Raw genomic sequence first — 17990 nt, forward strand, 5'->3', positions numbered from 1 at the left:
ATGTTTAAAAAAAAAATAAGAGAACAAGGTACAAATCACCATCACCATTGTCAAGCAGTCTCTGTAACCACTTGCTCAGTGGGCGATGTCAGGCGGACAGACAGGCAGACAGACAGGCGGACCCCAAGGGAAGGTGTGAGATGTATTAATCTCCTGTGATGTGTCCTGTGTGTCTGGTCTTCTGTCCTGTTGAATGTTCACAGTAAGTATAAGAAATTCGGATAATTATGCCCATTTAGAGGCGAGGAAAGTAAGATCAGCAGTATAGCAACCTTCTTATGCTGTCCATTAAATGGCGAGTGGCAGAGTTGGGATTTCGTTACCCTGATTCATCTGATTGCTCAATACGTGTTGTTTCCTTCTGTTTCCTGGTGTGATGGGGGCTTATCCCCTTTGAGGGAGAGCGACTCCCAGGTGCTTTCCAGTGGAAAGATAATCCCAGGTTCCTTTAAATAATTAATAGAGAATATAGGCGCATATAACTAAATAGATTTTAGTCTTCATGAAAAATATGCCTTTCAAATTTAAGATCATGTGTTTTTCTTTGTGTTCATTAGGACTAAGGTCACTACAAGTTACAAAAAAAAAAAAAAAAAAAGCCCAAACCACAGCAGCCTTAAAATAAAAACCTGCCTCTTTCTACCCTGTTAGAAGTTTGGAGATAATCGTTCTAAGGTTGGCATCATGCTACAAAGGGTGTCTGGGACACAGACACCTTCTGTGCCTTTGTGCAGGCCCTCTCATCTTGGAAGGAGGGAAGTGTGTCTTGGGATGGGGTTGGCTCTGGCTGCTATAGTGTTAGTTTCATTTGGAGAAACCCTGGGTGGGTCTGGAGGGTCCCCAGCAGGCTGTGGAGGTCCTGGGCAGCACAGGAGATCCGAGTGCAGGTGGGAGCCTGTTGTTGAGAAGTTCACAACGAGTGTGGCAGGTCCTGGAACACGTTGAGTTGCCGGGACGATCTGGAGAGCCGGAGGCATGATTCTTTTGGGACAGCCAAACGAGGTGCTTGACAGATGGGACTCTGCCTGAAGCCTCAGGGAACCCAAAGGCTCCCATCTCATTTTTTCACATCTGTTCTGGGCGCCCTAAGTATTACTCCTCTCTGCATTCTCCTCACCTAGATGCCAAGCGTTTTCTCTGAGAAAACACTGCATCTTTTCCAGCTGTACTGTACCTTCACACTGTGACTTGTATTTTACACAGTTTTATTGCAGATAAAACTGGAGGCAGATGCTTTTTGATGTCTCTATCAGGTTCGCGTTGTCAAAATGATATTTTTGAAGTGAAAATAATGTTTTTCGCTAGGGGATGAGATTTGCTAGGACCCACATCCTCCTTGATTAAATACCAACACACCTAAACCATGATCTCACTGAAATAAGCCATTGATTAATTTCGCCCATATTAGAAAGTAACAAAACCTGATTACGGTAAACTAGAAAGTACATTCTGAGTTGCTTCAATGTTAAACAATGACTGACACTTAATTTTGTTAGAAATCATATATTAATGCTCGTTGTAATCCGACAGGCACGACTGGATTTATCTTAAGTAAGAAGGCAGTGGCCCTTCTAAGGCAGCTTTGCCTGGCTACCTCATACTAGAGGATTTCCAACTTAGTGCTAATGTCTTTAATTCCTTTAACAAATAGTTAAGATGAGTTACATTTCAGAGGGGAAAGTGAAGAGAGGAGGAGAGACTTGGTGATAATTTTCCCAATAGCAAACTGAGACAAGCAAAGGAGATGGTTGACTTTGAGACTATTCTAAGAAAATTCAGAATTCTACGTGGTGTTGACCAAAAAAATGCACAACCTTAAAGATGAGAGTTATGTTTTATTCAGCGGACTTTCTGAGAACTCGAACCCAGAAGGCATCCTCTCAGATGGCTCTGAGAAGCCATTCCAAAGAGGCAGGGGAGGAGCCAGGATACACAGGAGTTTTGCCACAAAGACCAGTTAGTCAGAACATCAAAAGATTACTGTTAAAGAAAACCAGACATCTCAAGTTAAGGAATTTAGCGCTTTCCTGGCTAATGGGAAGATACAAAGGTCTGCGCTCATTGAAATCATCCCTTGGCTGTGCACCGAGCTGTCTAGGGCCAGTGTCCTGTCCTTTCACATCCTGAGTCCCTCGGGGGCACCATTGTGGGCAGCTACAGAGGCCTGGCTGCCGGCTGGTCTCCATCCTGAGTTCCTTCCGCTCACTGTCGGGGATGGTGGTAGCGGCTGATGACTGGGTAGCCAGAGCATCCTTTGTTTACTGATATGGCTTGCAGGATTTTTCAGCCGCAGTGGTCACTACAGATGCTGGGCACTGTTGGGGGAGGCTGGGCTTAGGCAGTGAAGCGAAGTACAGGCAGCTCACGGGTGATGAGTGAGCAGTGCGAGGTCAGTGGGTACATGGGATGTAAAGAAAGGCGGTGAGGCAGAGAGAAGGGGATGTACGGAAGGGACCCGAGTCGGCCTGCTCAGTTCAGGCTTTCCTAGCAGCAGCCCTGCTGTCGGGGGAGGGGTTGGGGGTGGGGGGCTCATGAGACATTAGATAGAGACCCAAAGAAATCTGACATTAAAGGTTCATAGAACATGAAGGTAATGTTCAGGGTATTTTCAACAAGTTTGAAAGACTACTGGTGAAAAACAAGCCTCATTATTTCTCCAAACATAGCCTACCATCCAGTTGGCTTTTTTTTTTTTTTCCCTTTCTTTCGGATTTCTTAATTCCTTAGCTTTCAAAATTTGGAACACGCCTTGATTTCTTCCCCTAGATATTGTCTCTCCACTTCTAGTCGGACTTGGAACTCCCCTTGTGTTTCTCCAGAGCCTTTCACACATGCAGAATTTCCACCATCAAAAACCGTGGCAGGAATTTGCAGCAAAACTTTTTCCTCCTTCCTTTTTTCCTCCCTCCCCCCTTTCTCCTTTCTCCCTACTCCCTCCCTCCCTGCCTTCTTTCCTTCATTTCTTTCTTTTACTTAACGCATACATTTATTATTGACAAGTTATAAAGGATTATCATCGTATCAGATTTATTTAGACATGGCTTACGTCACCTTTACTGAAGAGTGAAAGTGTATTCAGGCAGGACTGCTGGGGTATCTTGCCATTTTAAAACCTCACGCTGTATTTTATCGGGACTCCATACACTACCCTGAGAACTTCCCATCTGGTCCTCCTACCTTTTTTAAAATCCACCATGTGTATACTACTTGCTTCTTCCATCAACCATATGCTCCTACCTAATGAAGCGCCATAATACAGTATTTTTTTTTTAAACGTATTTTAAAAACAGAGAAGTATTCCGCAGTGAAATCTTATTAAGACACGGCAAGGACGTTAGTGATTTAACTGAGAGCAGCCCCGCACTGCATCCAAGACTGAAGCCACACCTATTTGAAACTTTATAAATTACCCTCCAACTCTCAGTAGCCTTGGGGCCATTTCCCCAGATCTGCATTTTTAACTCCTAAAGCCGCCACCCAACAACAATACATTACTTGAAGTTCTTATCTCAAACCCTTTAGCATCTCACCATTGCCTTCAGGGTCTTCCTTCTCCTTTGATAATATTGAAGTGTTGTCTCGGGAAGAAGTAGATCAGAGACGAAAAATGCACAGGCCTTACAAAAGGAAATAGTTCGGTTTTTAACCCTTCTCGTGAATACTTAACTGTCTGTTGCTCTTACAGGAGTGATGGTCTTGTGTACGGTCAACTTGAAATGACACAGGGTAAAAAATTCTTACTCTTTTAGTTTACTGTTGTATCATCACTCTGTGTGACGCCTCAAGATTTCAGTAATAATTATTAATTTGTTTCACTTAACAAATATCTATTGACCATTTCCTGTATGCCAGGCACTCTTCTAAGCTCTAGGGAAAATATATAGTCAATAAAACAAATATATCTACCCTCGTGAAACTATAAATAGGAAACAAAGCAATAAACAAGTTAAATAAGAAAAACGTAAAGTGTGTACGTAGGTAGTGGTAAGTTATAAAGGGAAAAAAAAATCACAGAAGAGGACTATGAACTGTCGGGGATAGAGGTTCAGAGAGAGTGGCCGGGGTAAGTCTTACTGGGACAGTGACTTTGAGTAAAGACCAGTGAACGGTTATTGAATGAAGTAACTATAAAAAGAAGTAAGACATTTAAGTGCAAAATTCAATTTAAAATTATATTTACGAAACCTGTACCAGACATAAGGTTCTCTACTAGCCAAAAAGAAAATACGAAAATGAAAGACTGCACTTAACATGTCATGTAAATTCTTTTAATAAGAATTAATGACTTCAGGTGAATATAGGTTTGTATCTCTAGAATTCTCTTTAAATAACCAAACACACTCTAGAATTTTACTGGACCTCTAAAACTGGACCTGGATCTGTATCCAGTTTTAAATAATGTATTTCAACTATAGCAGTTAAGATTCTGCTTCTGAATTAGGGTGTAATATGTTCCCGTGGTGAAGCAGTGAAATTTTTCTCATTCCACGATGGTGGCTTGTCTGTGTAAAATCTAAGCCAACTATCTAATTATCCCAATGGAAAAATATGGCATGGCCATTAGTAGACATTTATGTACAAATGTGCCTTTTATTTCTCACTATTATTTAAAATTTTATTGTGTCTAGAGCTCATATGATATGAATAAGAGCGTGTGGATTTCTGCAAAGCAAGGAAAGCCCAAATGAGGAAATTATAAGGACTTCAGATGAAAATAAATTTGTAACGTACAACTGAAATGATTGCGTAAACTTTTGAGTGGCATTCTGTACGTGGAATTTCATCACAGAATGGAAATCAGTGAGGGAGTGCCTTTTAACCTACGCCCAGGGGAGTTTTGGAAGGTTGGGTTAGGCTCACTTCTCTTACATAATCACATAATGATGCTCATAGTAAATGGATCTTCTTTTTTCCTTCTTTTTTGAAGAAAAAAAAAATCCCAAAGTGAGGAGAAATCAGAAAGTGAGCTTCTTTTTCGTGAATATATATATATTTTTTTTCCCTCAAGGGGACTTTTTCAGCTCAGATTAGCATGTTTTAAAATTCACATCTGAGCTGCTGTGCTAAAGATTAAGCCCCTAAGGGATAAGTAATAGTAACTGGTACCCGGGCTCTACATGAAAGGCTCATTCACGTTGGTGATTTGAGAAGGCTGCCGCAGGGGAGGCCAGCCACCCGCGAGAGCCTTCCCCTCCCTGAGGCTCCCCCCGCTCAGCTACCAGATGCTGCTGAGTGAATCCTCGGAGGATTCAGAAACTGAAATGAAACTAATGGTCCCTACCTGTGGATACAAAGGAAATAAAGACAGAAGCAGCTTTTATACTGTGATTAGAAACTGTGCAGCTGGAGGCAGCTAACTTCCTGAAGCAAAATCCCTCATAATTTTCAGAGAAAGGTGGTTGTCTTCTCTTACTCTGTGTCTGCTGGTAGGATATCCTATATAAGCAGATCCAAAAAATGGTCCTGCACTGAAACTCTGAAGCCATAATCTAAAGATGTGGGCATGCGGAGTTGGCAGTGACTGATCAAAAAGGGGGCAAAAGGCATATTGTCTTTTTTTCCCTGACTTGCAGAACGATCTAAGGGGTAAAACTGCTGTGGGTTTCTGTAGCAAACTAAGAGCCGTGCTATTTATTTTTATTTTTATTTTTATTGTTTTAAATTGAAGAATAGTCAGTTACACCATCAATTTCTAGTGTACAGCACAATGTCCCAGTCTTGCATATACATACATATATTTGTTTTCATATTCTTTTAAATTAGTTGTTATAAGATATTGAATATATTTCCTGTGCTATACAGAAGAAATTTGGTTTTTATCTATTTTTTATATGTAGTGGTTAACCTTTGCAAATCTCAAACTCTCAAATTTATTCGTTCCCACCCCGTTTCCCCTGGTAACCATAAGATTGTTTACTATGTCTGTGAGTCTTTTTCTGTTTTGTAGATGAGTTCATTAGTGTCCCCTTCCTTCCTTCCTTCCTTCCTTCCTTCCTCTTTCTTTCTTTCTTTCTTTCTTTCTTTCTTTCTTTTTCTTTTCTTTTCTTTTCTTTTCTTTTCTTTTCTTTTCTTTTCTCTTTTTTTAATTTTCGATTCCATGTATGAGTGATGAGACATGCTATTTTAGAAGCCTGATGCTTGGAATGTGGCTAACCAGTATCAGAACAAAAAATATATATATACATATATTATCTTGTTGGGTTTCATCTTTATATAACACAATGGTCCACTATCAACTGGAAAAGTTTATTTTGACAAATACGTATAGAAAAGACAGTAAGAGAGGTAGGGAGGGGTGGGAGAGAGAGAGAGAAAGGCACAGGAAATTCCTTTGATATCAACAACATAAAAACAGAACTTCCCCTTGGCAAATGCTGTGTTCATTCTCGCATTTGTCCTGCTCATCAGAGGGTCTTTGGTAAACTCTTTTATTTAGGTTAGGCATCATGAATTAATCCATCCTTTTTTTTTTTTTCAATTGGAGTTTGATCGTGGTTCTTTGCTTCTTCCTTTGAGTTATTTATTCTAGACATCAATTTGTCAGTCTCCTCACACGTCTTCCTTAAACAGATGTGAACCCAACTACTCCCTGGGCAGAACTCCTTGTAAGCAACCCTCAGAGAAGCACGTGGGAGATGCCCCGCTCCACCTCTCTGCACCTGTACCTGTGCGCTGGTCATACCACAACGTGCCTTTCCTGGTGGGGAATGCCTCTCATTAAAAGCTAAACCCTTGCTAGTGGTGATTGTAAAGGCTCATATCTGCCTCACTTTGCAGAGGTTTTATTTGACATGGTTATTCTGCAGATATTTCCTAGGGCTTGATTGCTACTGGGTGAACAAAATGAGATTCGTGATATAATGTGATATGACATAATAGAAGCACATTTTTAAAATTTGAATCAGTTTATAATTCAGGCAGATATATTTAAATAATAACCCTTGGAAATAAAGGAGTAAAAGGAAGCACACGTTTTCTAACTTGTTTCCCTGTTTGAGATCGGTCTGAATATTACACATTTTTTTTTCATCTCTAGACTTCTGTTTACACACATGTGTCAAGTCCAAATGGATTTTAGCAACAGTGAAAAAGCTCTCTGGGTTTTGTTTAATGATGTCAAATATACTTCCCCCAAAGGCCCATTTGTAATGTTCTTGTCTAGTATCATTTCAAAAATTCTAAAAAAGACAAGATCCTGTAGAGTGGAAACGCCATGATGGGGAATCTTGAAAATGACTTTAGAGTCATATGTGTGTCCTGTCTTAAATCACCTTGAGGATTTTGAAAATAAAATCTGATAGGTTTTGAAAAAGGCAGTGTTTGTATTTCTGGGGTTTAGCAGTGTTATCTGGAGTGATCTACAAGGAACCTGAGAGGAGATGAAAGAAGATAATTAGGGAACAGAAAACAGCATGTTGGGATTTCTGGGAGTGGGAAGGAAATAAAGAGCCTGGGTCTAAAAAATCTACACCAAGTAAGAGTTACAGAAGGCAGTTAAGAGGGCTTGGGAGGGTCCTCTCACCTGCCCATCTGCACTCTCCAGCCATCATCTCTGAGTGAGTTTCTGATAAGGTCATTATTGAGGAAAGGGAGAAAGAACCAAATGAAAATTTACAGTTTTTTGAAAAATCCGACCGCCTTTATTTACAAAGTTCAACATACGCTTCACTGTAAGATGGGCCATCCTTAAATTAGGTAATACTAGCCTTAAAAATACTTTGTATGCAGTAAAAGGTATGAACATTTTAAGGAATCACTCTTTTTAAGATGTAACAATGAAGCCATTTTCCTGAAAGCATGAAGAATGTCATCCTCCAACTTCTGTTGCAGAGTGCTGTATGGTAAATCAGTTATTTTTTAATGAAATGAAGTAACGCTGATACCTTATCAAGAGGACAGGATGAGACTTGACTGTGAAATGCAAATAACTAGTAGCCAGGAGGCGAGAAGACTGTGATAGGTGATGACTGCTCTGGACCTACGTATGCCGACCAAAACGCAGGTGGTTTAACCAGACAAGGTTACAGAGAATCGGGGCTGAACAGTTACACTGCGATACATTTATTTCACTTTATATTTAAGCGTAGTCCCTTTAAAAGATATAAGGCTTTAAAATATCAGCTTTATATTTAAGTGTATCCCCTTTAAAAGGTATAATGCTTTTAAATACATTTACTAAACTGGAGATTTAATCACATTTTTTCATTTCCCACTCAAAAATAATTGAATGAACTACTCTGTGAAGGCAGCTCACCTGCCCATTTAGGAATATGTTCAAAATCTCGTGTGCTTTGGTGTGTCTTTCTCAACTCCATATAATGCTCACAGCAAAAGCTAAACAAGATTAGTGCGTCCCAGCCACCAGAGGATAAAATCAATTTATCATCCATTCTAACAGAAGCTGTAGAGTTTTATAAGTGATTAACTTGACAGAGATGCTCTGGGCAATGTAGAAATAGAGCATCTCTTGGTAAAATTATGACTGAGGTTGTCAAACCTGTGGTAAACCTGTGATGCTGTTAGTCAAGGTCAGCTCCTCTGCGACCCTGGTTATAGTGACATTTTGTTTTCTTGTTTTTTTGACTTGTCTCTGAATCCAAAGGGGGAGATGGCTTTCTTAGTAAAATCCCTTATTGCTTTCTTATTTCCATGTTAAATAAGTAAGAAATACATTACATAGAGTGTGTTTCTTTCCAAGTAAGACATGTTCTGGCTGGGGACAGATTAAGAGACAAGAAAAATTCAGGAGAGTATTGCTGAATGTGGGGGGAAATCCAGGAGATTAATTCAAGGGAACCAGCCATGTCCTGGCCTTGCCTTTGATACTTAGTTGCCTTATGGCCTTAAACAGACGTTGTTCCCTCTTTTTCTCAGACTCTTCATTGCAACATAATAAAGATACTCTGAACCCTATTGAAAAGTTCTGCCACTGTCCACATGTCATCCCTTTTGCTTCAGCGAGAGCATTAAAATATAAGCCTTAAGTTTACTTTTGTAGAAAATGGCATACAGATAAGATTGTATTATGTTCTTTGAAACTGAATGATAGCTTTTAAAATGTTTGTTATTTCCACGTGCATTCCAAGAATACTCACCATGTGTGCAGGAAATGTAAGCAGTGGGTGAAGATAATTAGGAAGAATAGAGTAGAATGAAGGTGTAGGAAACAAAGTAAGATAAACTTACGGGGTACAAATGATGAGTCAAAATCAACTTCCTAAAAGGTCGAAAGAGCTCAAAACATACCTTGCCAGAATTTCCAAAGAAGATCAGAAAGGGAGAGAAGAGTAGCAAAGATCTACTCAGTGACATCGTGAGAGCTTGATTAGGAGAGGATGTGGCATGATGACCCCCTCATGGCACAGGCTGGATTGCCTCCCGAGTTTGCTGGCTCTAAAGGACAGCCCACCTGTGCCTTGACAGAGGATGACAAAAAAGGGTGTGTCTGTGTTGAATAGGACCTTCCTATAGCTCTTTCCTGTCCTGATGTCACCAAGATTGTTGCCCACATCAGATGCAAAAACAAAACAAGACAAAACAAAACAAAAAAGAGCCTTCTAAGGTGACAGTTGAGGTTCCTAAGCTAAGCAGTGTCTAGCCACGGCTCTCAGTTTAGAAGGTGACAGTGTCATGACCTTTTTGAAAGCCCACAGAGTATGTATACATGAGTTCACGTTCACGTAACACACCTACTAAAGGCTGGGAAAGTTAGAAAAAAGTGAAAAGCCTTGCATATACTGGGTCAGTTTCTTGAGTCAAAAATTTGCTTTTTAGGAGACGTTCAGCCGTTTATCAAATGGTGGTAAATACATTGCCACCAATCTTGCCTGGTTTGTGGCCATTAAAAACACAACAAAACAACGACTTCATTTCTGTTTGGTGATTAGGGAGGGTTTTAAGGGAGAACAGTTGAAATGAAACACAGAAATAAATCAAAAGCACAACCAACTAGGTAAAATCAACACAAATTAATTTCGCAAAGTTAGAAACGCAATGTCGGGAGATACCCCGTGTGGTCTTCACAGAAGGGTTGTTTCCTCCAAGGATCGGGCAGGCTGACCAGGGCTCGTTGCCCTCCTGACTTTTCAGTGACTTCGTCTTCGAAAAGGCTTCTTTTTCCAATGTCAGTATCAAAGACTGAGCCTGGGTCTGCCAGGAACTTCGCAGGTTTTATCATGAATTTCATGGGCTCGAACACCTGTTAGAAGATAGTATGTGAGAGTAATAGCCTAGTGAGCATATTGGGCATGCAGGTCTAATAAAAATGGAGGTAAATGGTGTATTTTTAATTTTGTCATACCCTATATAGTTATATCATCAAATTACAGAACACCAGTTAATACATCTTTAGTCCCTTAGTTATAATTAACCTAATGCCACTTGCCTTTATGAGGGAGAAATTCAGTACTTACCCATTTGAATTGTACAGTGGGCATTACCCTTTAGTGAACACCTATTATTTTTCAGGCGCATTGGATGTATAACCTTCTGTCCTCCCCTCAGCGATCCTGCGAAGCAGGCTGTTTTGGGGTGTGTGTGTATTTTGTAATTGAGAAAATGGAGGCTCAGAACGAATGCTGTCTTAGTCTCTGCTCTTTCTTTTGTGTGAGCACCTTTCCAACACCTCTGGCCCCAGAACTTAGCCTTTTGTCTCTTCTGTTTCTAAATCTTGATTAGAGTTATGTCTGCTGATGAGTAAGAATAAATATTGGGAAAAAAATCTTAATTTAGTAAGTCCTCAGTTTCTTAAAGATTTTATTGGTTTTCTGATTCATTTTTACCCTTAATACAATTCGTATAATACCTTTTGTCAAAAGTTCACTGTAACGTGTGCTCCAATTTGAATTGTACAGTTTTCCAGATACTATATATATATAATGGTTTACCATCCTTTTTCCTTCCAGTAAATAACTTTCCTTTCTTGAGAGAACCCAACAATTTCAGACACCTTCAGGTTTCTTAGTATTTCATTCCCCCAGTGGCCCAGGCCCACCCAAACTTGCCCTCCTCAGTAAATGCCCCCTGCTCCGTATCCATTCTACAACTCCCGCCCTTCATCAAAATCCCCACCTTCCCAATGTCCATCTCTCCATCAGCGTGAGAAGACCATGCCTTGTTAAACTGACTCATTATGCAGAATCCATGCCTTGTAATCTCTCAAATTCTCCTTCCTAAGTCATATTTCTTTTTTTTTTTTTTTGAAATGTATTCAAACAAGTAAATATACATTTATATATTGATTACTCACTAAAGGCACTGGCACTGCACTGCTGTTGGAAGTAAGAAACAGAAATAAAATTCACAAGTTTGTAAGAGACGTTAAAGGTAGGAAGTAATAAATATCTCACATTTGGAGATGATCTTGGAGAACTTTATGGCGCAGCTGGCATTTGGACCATTTCTAAAAGGTAAAGGATCTGGAAATTTAAAGGTGGGAAAGAATATGTGAGGAAGAGTCAGAGCATGAGTTTGGCTACACCACATACAGATTTACCCACAAAGAATGGGATTTCAGGGCTTTGATGGAGAATTTGGAGCCCCTCTGTCATGCTTCCAGTCACTTCTTAGGGAAAAACATTAAACTTTCCTTCAAAGTAAGTTGCTCTGGTTTACTTTGTTGTTATTCTTGAGATTCCTATATTTTAGCTGAAATAGCGAGTGATTATTTGAAACCATGCTTTGAAACCGAACTTGCTGTATCTTGTGAAAATATTCCTTGTAAGATCAGCCAATTTAATTCACATCACTTAAAATTCTACAAGCTTTTTTTTCCCCTCTAAAATCAGGGACTTGGATCGAATAGGACCCAAGTCACAAAATTTTTCATTTCCAATTATTTTTACTTCTGGTAATGAAATTAATCATTTTCACCCAGTGTTTTCTTTCACTCATTTATGTACACTGTGAACAACAATGACAAAAATTAAGATGTATTGGGAAAATGCTACCAAAAATGTCCTGTCCTTTCAGACTTCCATGGAACCTTCTGACACATACCATGTACTTTCTGGAGAGGGAAAATGAATTTTATGCTAGTGGATGGTTCATATATCAATTTAGAGACAGAAAATAGCACAGAAACACATTTTCAAAAGTATGGCTGCTGTAAAGTCTTAGAACATTAATTTTCTGTCAAGAGTGCTAGTGTGCTAATCCAACCAAACATGATCTGCTGAAGTAAAGAGTCAGGAAACGTGATGTGTGATATCACATTTTTCATAGTACTGCACTGCATTTGAAAGAAATCCTGCTTATCTCAAAGCAAGTCCATGGCACTCATCCTTCCAGACAGATTCTTGTTGTCCATGCCTTCATCATACTCCACTGCATTTTGTCAATTTTCCCTGATCTATCGATGTGAATTACAATGTGTCATTCTGAAGTGTGTGTGTGCGTGTGTGTGTGTGTGGATAGCCTTCAAGTTGGAACCTCTTCAGTATTACCCCTTGCCCAAACAGTTGCATATGAGTGCTATATTTGGTGAAATCTTCACATTGATAGCACAGATAGTCTTTCTCCAAAAATTATTTGGGAAGAGAAATCTATTGCTGGGGTGGGGGATGTGTTGACTGTGGGGGACACAAAACCAGAATTTGGGAGACAGCTTTTTGTTGTTGTGTTTGATTGATGAAATCAAATCTTGATTGAGATATAGTTTACATGCCATACCTTCACCATTTTCAATTGTACAGTTAAATGCTTTTTAATATATTTGCAGTGTTGCACAACCACCCCCACTGTTTAGTTTTAGAACATTTCATCACCCCCTCCCCAAAGGGACTGATACCCATTAGTAGTCCCTCCCTGTCCTCTTATCCATCCCTACCCCTTGTAACTATTAATCTACTTTCTGTTTCTATGGATTCGACTATTCCTGGGTATTTCATATAAATGGAATCATATACTATGTAGTTTTTTGTAACTTTCTTCACTTACCATAGTGTTTTCAAGGTTCAGCAACGTTGCAAAATGTATCAGTAATTCATTTATTTTTACACGTTTATGAGATTACCATGTTGTGTTTATCCATTCATCAACTGAAAGACATTTAGATAGTTTCCACTTTCTGGCTATAGTGTATGATGGATGCTCTTATGAACATCTGTTATAAATTTTTGTGATTTCAGTTCGTTTGGGTATATACCTAGGAGTTTAATTGCTGGGTCGAAAGGTAACTCTGTGCTTAACTTTTTGAGAAATTGACCAACTATTTTACATTCCAGCTTCAATGGATGAGTATTACAGTTTCTTTACATCATTTCCAATAAATGACATTATTCATCTTTTTGGTTATAGCAATCTTAGTGTGTGTGAGGTGGTCTCTCATTTGGTTGTGATTTGTATTTCCCTGAAGACTGAGGAAACTGAGTTATCTTTTCATGTGTGTTTTGTCTGTTTGTACATCTTCTTTGGAGAAAGGTCTGCTCAAATTATTTGCCCATTTTTAATTGGGTTATTTGTCTTTTTTTTTTACTGTTGAGTTGCAACATATATCTTATCTTATTTTATTTTTTTCTGTCAATACAAGTCTCTTTCACTTTAGCCTCTAGGACTTGCTAGCATTTCTGGTCCGGAAGGTCTGCTCGCAGGTAATTCTCTGAGTTTTTGTTCCTCTAAACAACTTGCTTGATATGAAATCCTTGGTTGACAGTCTTTGTTCTTCATCACATAGACTATGACATCCCACTGCTCTTTGACCTCCGTGGTTCCCAAATGAGAATGTAGTTGTTAGTCTTACTGAGGGTCACTTTTGCATGATGACCCTCTCCTCCCTTGCTGCTTTCAAGGATCTCTCTTTCTCTTTGATTGTAAAGTTTGACCGTGATGTCTAAACATGGATGTCTTTGCGATTCCTTTGGATTTTCTGGAGATTTTTGGTGCCCAGATTAATGTTCTCCACAAATGTGGGAAATCTTCAGCCATTATTTCTTCCAGTATTCTCTCTGCCTCTTTCCCTGTCCTCTCTACTTTTGGAACTCTTTTTCTGCATATTTTGTTATGCCTGATGGAGTCACATGGGTCTCTGAGCCACTGTTCATTTTTCTTTATTTTTTTTCTTTCTGCTATTAAAGTTCACGGATTATTTTATCTGTCATTTCAAATATTCTGTTGAAGCACCCTAGTGAATTTTTTATTTCAGTTACACTTTTCTACTCTGTGATTGTCATTTGAAAATTTATGTCCTTTAATTGATAATTCTTTTTTGATGAGAGAAAATTCTCACACTCTTTTAATCCTTTAGACATGATTTCCTTTAGTTGTTGAAAAATATGTATAATGGCTGGTTTAAAGTCTTTGTCTAATAAGTCCAGTATCTGGGCTCCCTCAGGGACCATTTCTACTGGCTTCTTTTTTTCTGGATATGGGTAATGTTTGCTTTTTTATTGGTATGTCCCGTAATTTTTAAAATTACGATAATTTAAAATATTTAAAATTATAACTTGGTAGATTATTATTCTATTTATATAAAATTATAATTATAATTAGACATTATTTCCCCCTCCCCCAAAGGGGTGGTTGTTGATGCCATTTGTTTATTTAGTGACTTCCCCGGATTAATTCTGTTAAGTCTGTATCCTTCGTTGTGTGCACCCCACTGAAGTCTTTGCACGGTTAGCTTACTTGTCAGGAAATGACTAGATGAGTATTTCCTTCAGTGCTGTGAAACCATCTCCCAGCCTTTGCTGAGCGGCACTGTATGTGCTGGAGTATGCCTTCAGAGTGCCTGTGTGCGGTTTACAGCTTGCCAGCTCCACTTCCCACTTGTACAGAGCCTTGTGGTCAGCCGGTGGGGGAGAAGTTTGGGTCACCTCTCCCCTTTTCTGGGCATACACACAGCCCTGTGCATGCACGTAGCCTCTGGATTCCCAGGAACGTGATGGAGCTTTTCAAAGCCTCCTATGGACATCTCCTTCCCCGGTTTTTCCTTTTAAATGTTTTGACCCATTTTTCATTAGCTGCAACTGGAACCATTGCCCAAACCCCATGAAGTGTGAAGCAACTGCCACTGACTGTTCATGACAAACGCCCCAGGGATAGGGGTGTTTGTGCAAAGAGGTCTCTTAATCAGATCTAATGAAGAAAAGCCTTAGAAAGCAGGTACTCAGGCTGCCAGATGGGTCAGGTAGCGGCAGCTCTCTGCGGATGGCGCTTTTGAGGCTCTCCAAACCATTTTTACCCCTCTGGTGGCTAACAGGCTGCTGGTTTTCATCGCCCATGATTGTAAGGCTGTAGGCTGTGATTCTTCAGTGGAACTGGGATGAGGGGGACTGGAAATACGGCAAGCTAAAAGGTCACCAGGCTCATTGTTCTTTTGATGATTCAGCCATTTTTCTTGAATAGGTACTCTTTGAGTGACTGTAATCCTTGGGTCAATTCTTGGAATGGTGAAAATGTTGATTTTGAATTTTCTTGCCAGTCTTTCCCTTGATTTTTATAAAGGGGTGGATTTTAAAGGTCTGCACCCCACTATTTGGGAAGTGTGAAAGGAGACATTTTTAACAGGTCCCCAGTGTGCCACCAATTAGCCATGTGGCCTCCCAAATACTAACTTTGCCTTGTGTCCTCATTAGTGTCATCCAAACTGAGGGTACTGGACTGTGTGATCTCTGTGGTTCCATTCAGATCTCAAATGTGATGAATCACTTCTTAGTGACTGTAAGGCATTAACAAGAATGGCCTTTTGAAAAATCTTTTACTTAAATCTCTTGATCTTCAGATTGATTTTCCAGTACTCATTACCTACGGTTTCATTTTGTCTTTGAGTTCTTTTAAGCATAAAAATATTTTACATATATATATTTACTCTGACTTTTAATATGTAATATTACATTGTTAAGAGTAATATTAAATACTCAAAAAGTTGCCAACCTAGATACGAGTGATATCTTTTTGCTAGAGGACATCAGATCAAATACACATTTTTTTTTGTTAAATTCATTCAGTGTTCAGTAATGGATAGCAACAGAAGCCTTTATATTAGGGGTTAAAACTATACTCTGCATCTTTTGTTTAGTCTTAAGGTTCTAGAGAAACAGTATTTTTTTTAAAAGGGGAGACGTTTCAGCCACTATGTGTCAATTCGGCACCACAGCAGAATTCAGAGGAGAGGAAGATACACGGGAAGCCTTTTATTCTTTGGAATAAATGCTACTCGTCTATCTAGAGCTCTTCTTTACGTGGTGTAGTTGTCGAGAATAAACCTAATCACATCCTGGTATTGAATCAGATTTGAGTTGTAGTCTTTTAGGGAAGATAGGAAGTCATATAATTGCATTGTTAGTCCAGTATTAGATTAATTATCAACAGGACCTTGTATCTATTTAAAAATAAAAACGAGAAGAATAAGTCACAGTCTGGTTGACTAACTAGAGACTTCTACTCCTCAAATCCTCAATATCTCAAAATGTTTGCATATTGACCAATAACCAAGATTTTTAGCCCCAAAGCACAACTTTCACGATCCTGATTCTTTAAACCTACTTACAGGTACCATTTTACAGAAATGCCGGCAGCAAGTATCATCAACCGTGTGCCCAACACTGGAGTTGGCGCAGAGGATGTGAAACGAAATGTAGTCCTTTTCCTCACAAACACATTTAGTCTAGCAGGAGTGAGAGGCAGAGTGGTCCATCCTGTGTTTCTGTGGACACAGTGAACAGTGACTTTGGGCATCAGAGTCCCAAGTTGGGGCCATGCATTTCTGGAAAGTTCACTGTAAGATGAGCTGTAACAAAAACTGAATTTGCTTTAAGATATATTTTCTGAATCTCTTGCTTATCTTATGCTGCTAACAGATGCTGAAGGATGTGTTTTGTGTCGAGTTATGACAAAACAATGCATCCTGCAGCGTCTCAGCACTAATTAAGCCACAACGTGGATATGGCAAAGAGTAAAGCTAAGTATTATCTATGTAACTAAATGAGAGATAAATGAAATCTTGGCAGAACTGGAAATGATGTCAGATTCTACTTTGCTAAATCAGGTGGAAATTCAAGTTGATTAGTCTTGTCCTAGTGCAGCCCAAATCATCTCATTATTGCACATTACAGGAAAATAAGATAGTGCCATACACTCTCGACCCTTTCCTCATGGTATCTTCCCTGCACTGAAACCACTGCAATTTAATATGCTAAGCGGTTCCCACGCAGCAGGTGTAGCTTTCAGGGGCTCATGGTCAATGTCAGGTTTCTTTTTATTTTTCTCCCTCCTCCCCACATCTTGCAGCCCAACAGAAGAGAGTCGCCCTCCTTACAAGTGTTCTCAAAAGAGAGAGAAGAGGACATCCTCCTAATCGGGCGCTGTGGGTTTAGGACATTTTAGGAACTTCCTTCAAATGAGCTATAGGATAGCTAATTAACGATAACAGGAAAGAATTCGGTTGTGATTAAATCTGAAATTCTCTTCTGCTTGAGAGCTGCTCTGAAAGGTCATTATTAATACTTAGGGAAATAAAGGCGATAAGAAGAAGGCAAATGGCAAAGACGGAAGACAGGCCAGGCCAGGGAGGAAAAAGAATACAATTATTTGGTAACGTGTACTCTTTATTTTATTGAAAATAGTTATATCTTCATGTTTAATTTTATAGCAGAGGAAGCTTTCCTGTCATGGTGAAAGTACTCAAAACTCAATTCCTAAGCCATGTTTTAGAGGTATGTAATTAATTAATCACACGCCACAGGTCACGTAGCCAGAGCTAAGTGACAAACCACGTCATGCGTCAGACATGGGACCTGTCATCTGACACCACACGGCATGAGCTGAGGAATAGACTTGAGAGAATGTACGTGCTAAAGTTCCTGGTTGTCCTGACTCTGCACAGAGAGAGGCAGACCTGGAGAAGAGGCCCCAGACCGCTTTTGTTGCTCTCCCTATTTTTGAAGGAAATCTTTAGAGCAACCTAGAATATTGAAGAACAAAGGCATCCTGGATTGCTAGACAACATAGGGTTTTCAGGTGCCTGATGCATGAGGACCTGGAGCCCTATGGGA

The 17990-nt window shown here is 39.5% G+C and overlaps 1 protein-coding gene across 1 annotated transcript in view; it reads left to right on the plus strand.

Moving 5' to 3' along the window:
• LOC102513310 (contactin-associated protein-like 2) overlaps window positions 1-17990 on the plus strand; it is a 1230151-nt gene that overhangs the window by 318612 nt on the left and 893549 nt on the right. The gene's annotated exons all lie outside the window — the stretch shown is intronic.

This window comes from Camelus ferus, chromosome 7 (genome assembly GCF_009834535.1).
Source record: "Camelus ferus isolate YT-003-E chromosome 7, BCGSAC_Cfer_1.0, whole genome shotgun sequence".
Taxonomy (NCBI): Eukaryota; Metazoa; Chordata; class Mammalia; order Artiodactyla; family Camelidae; genus Camelus; species Camelus ferus.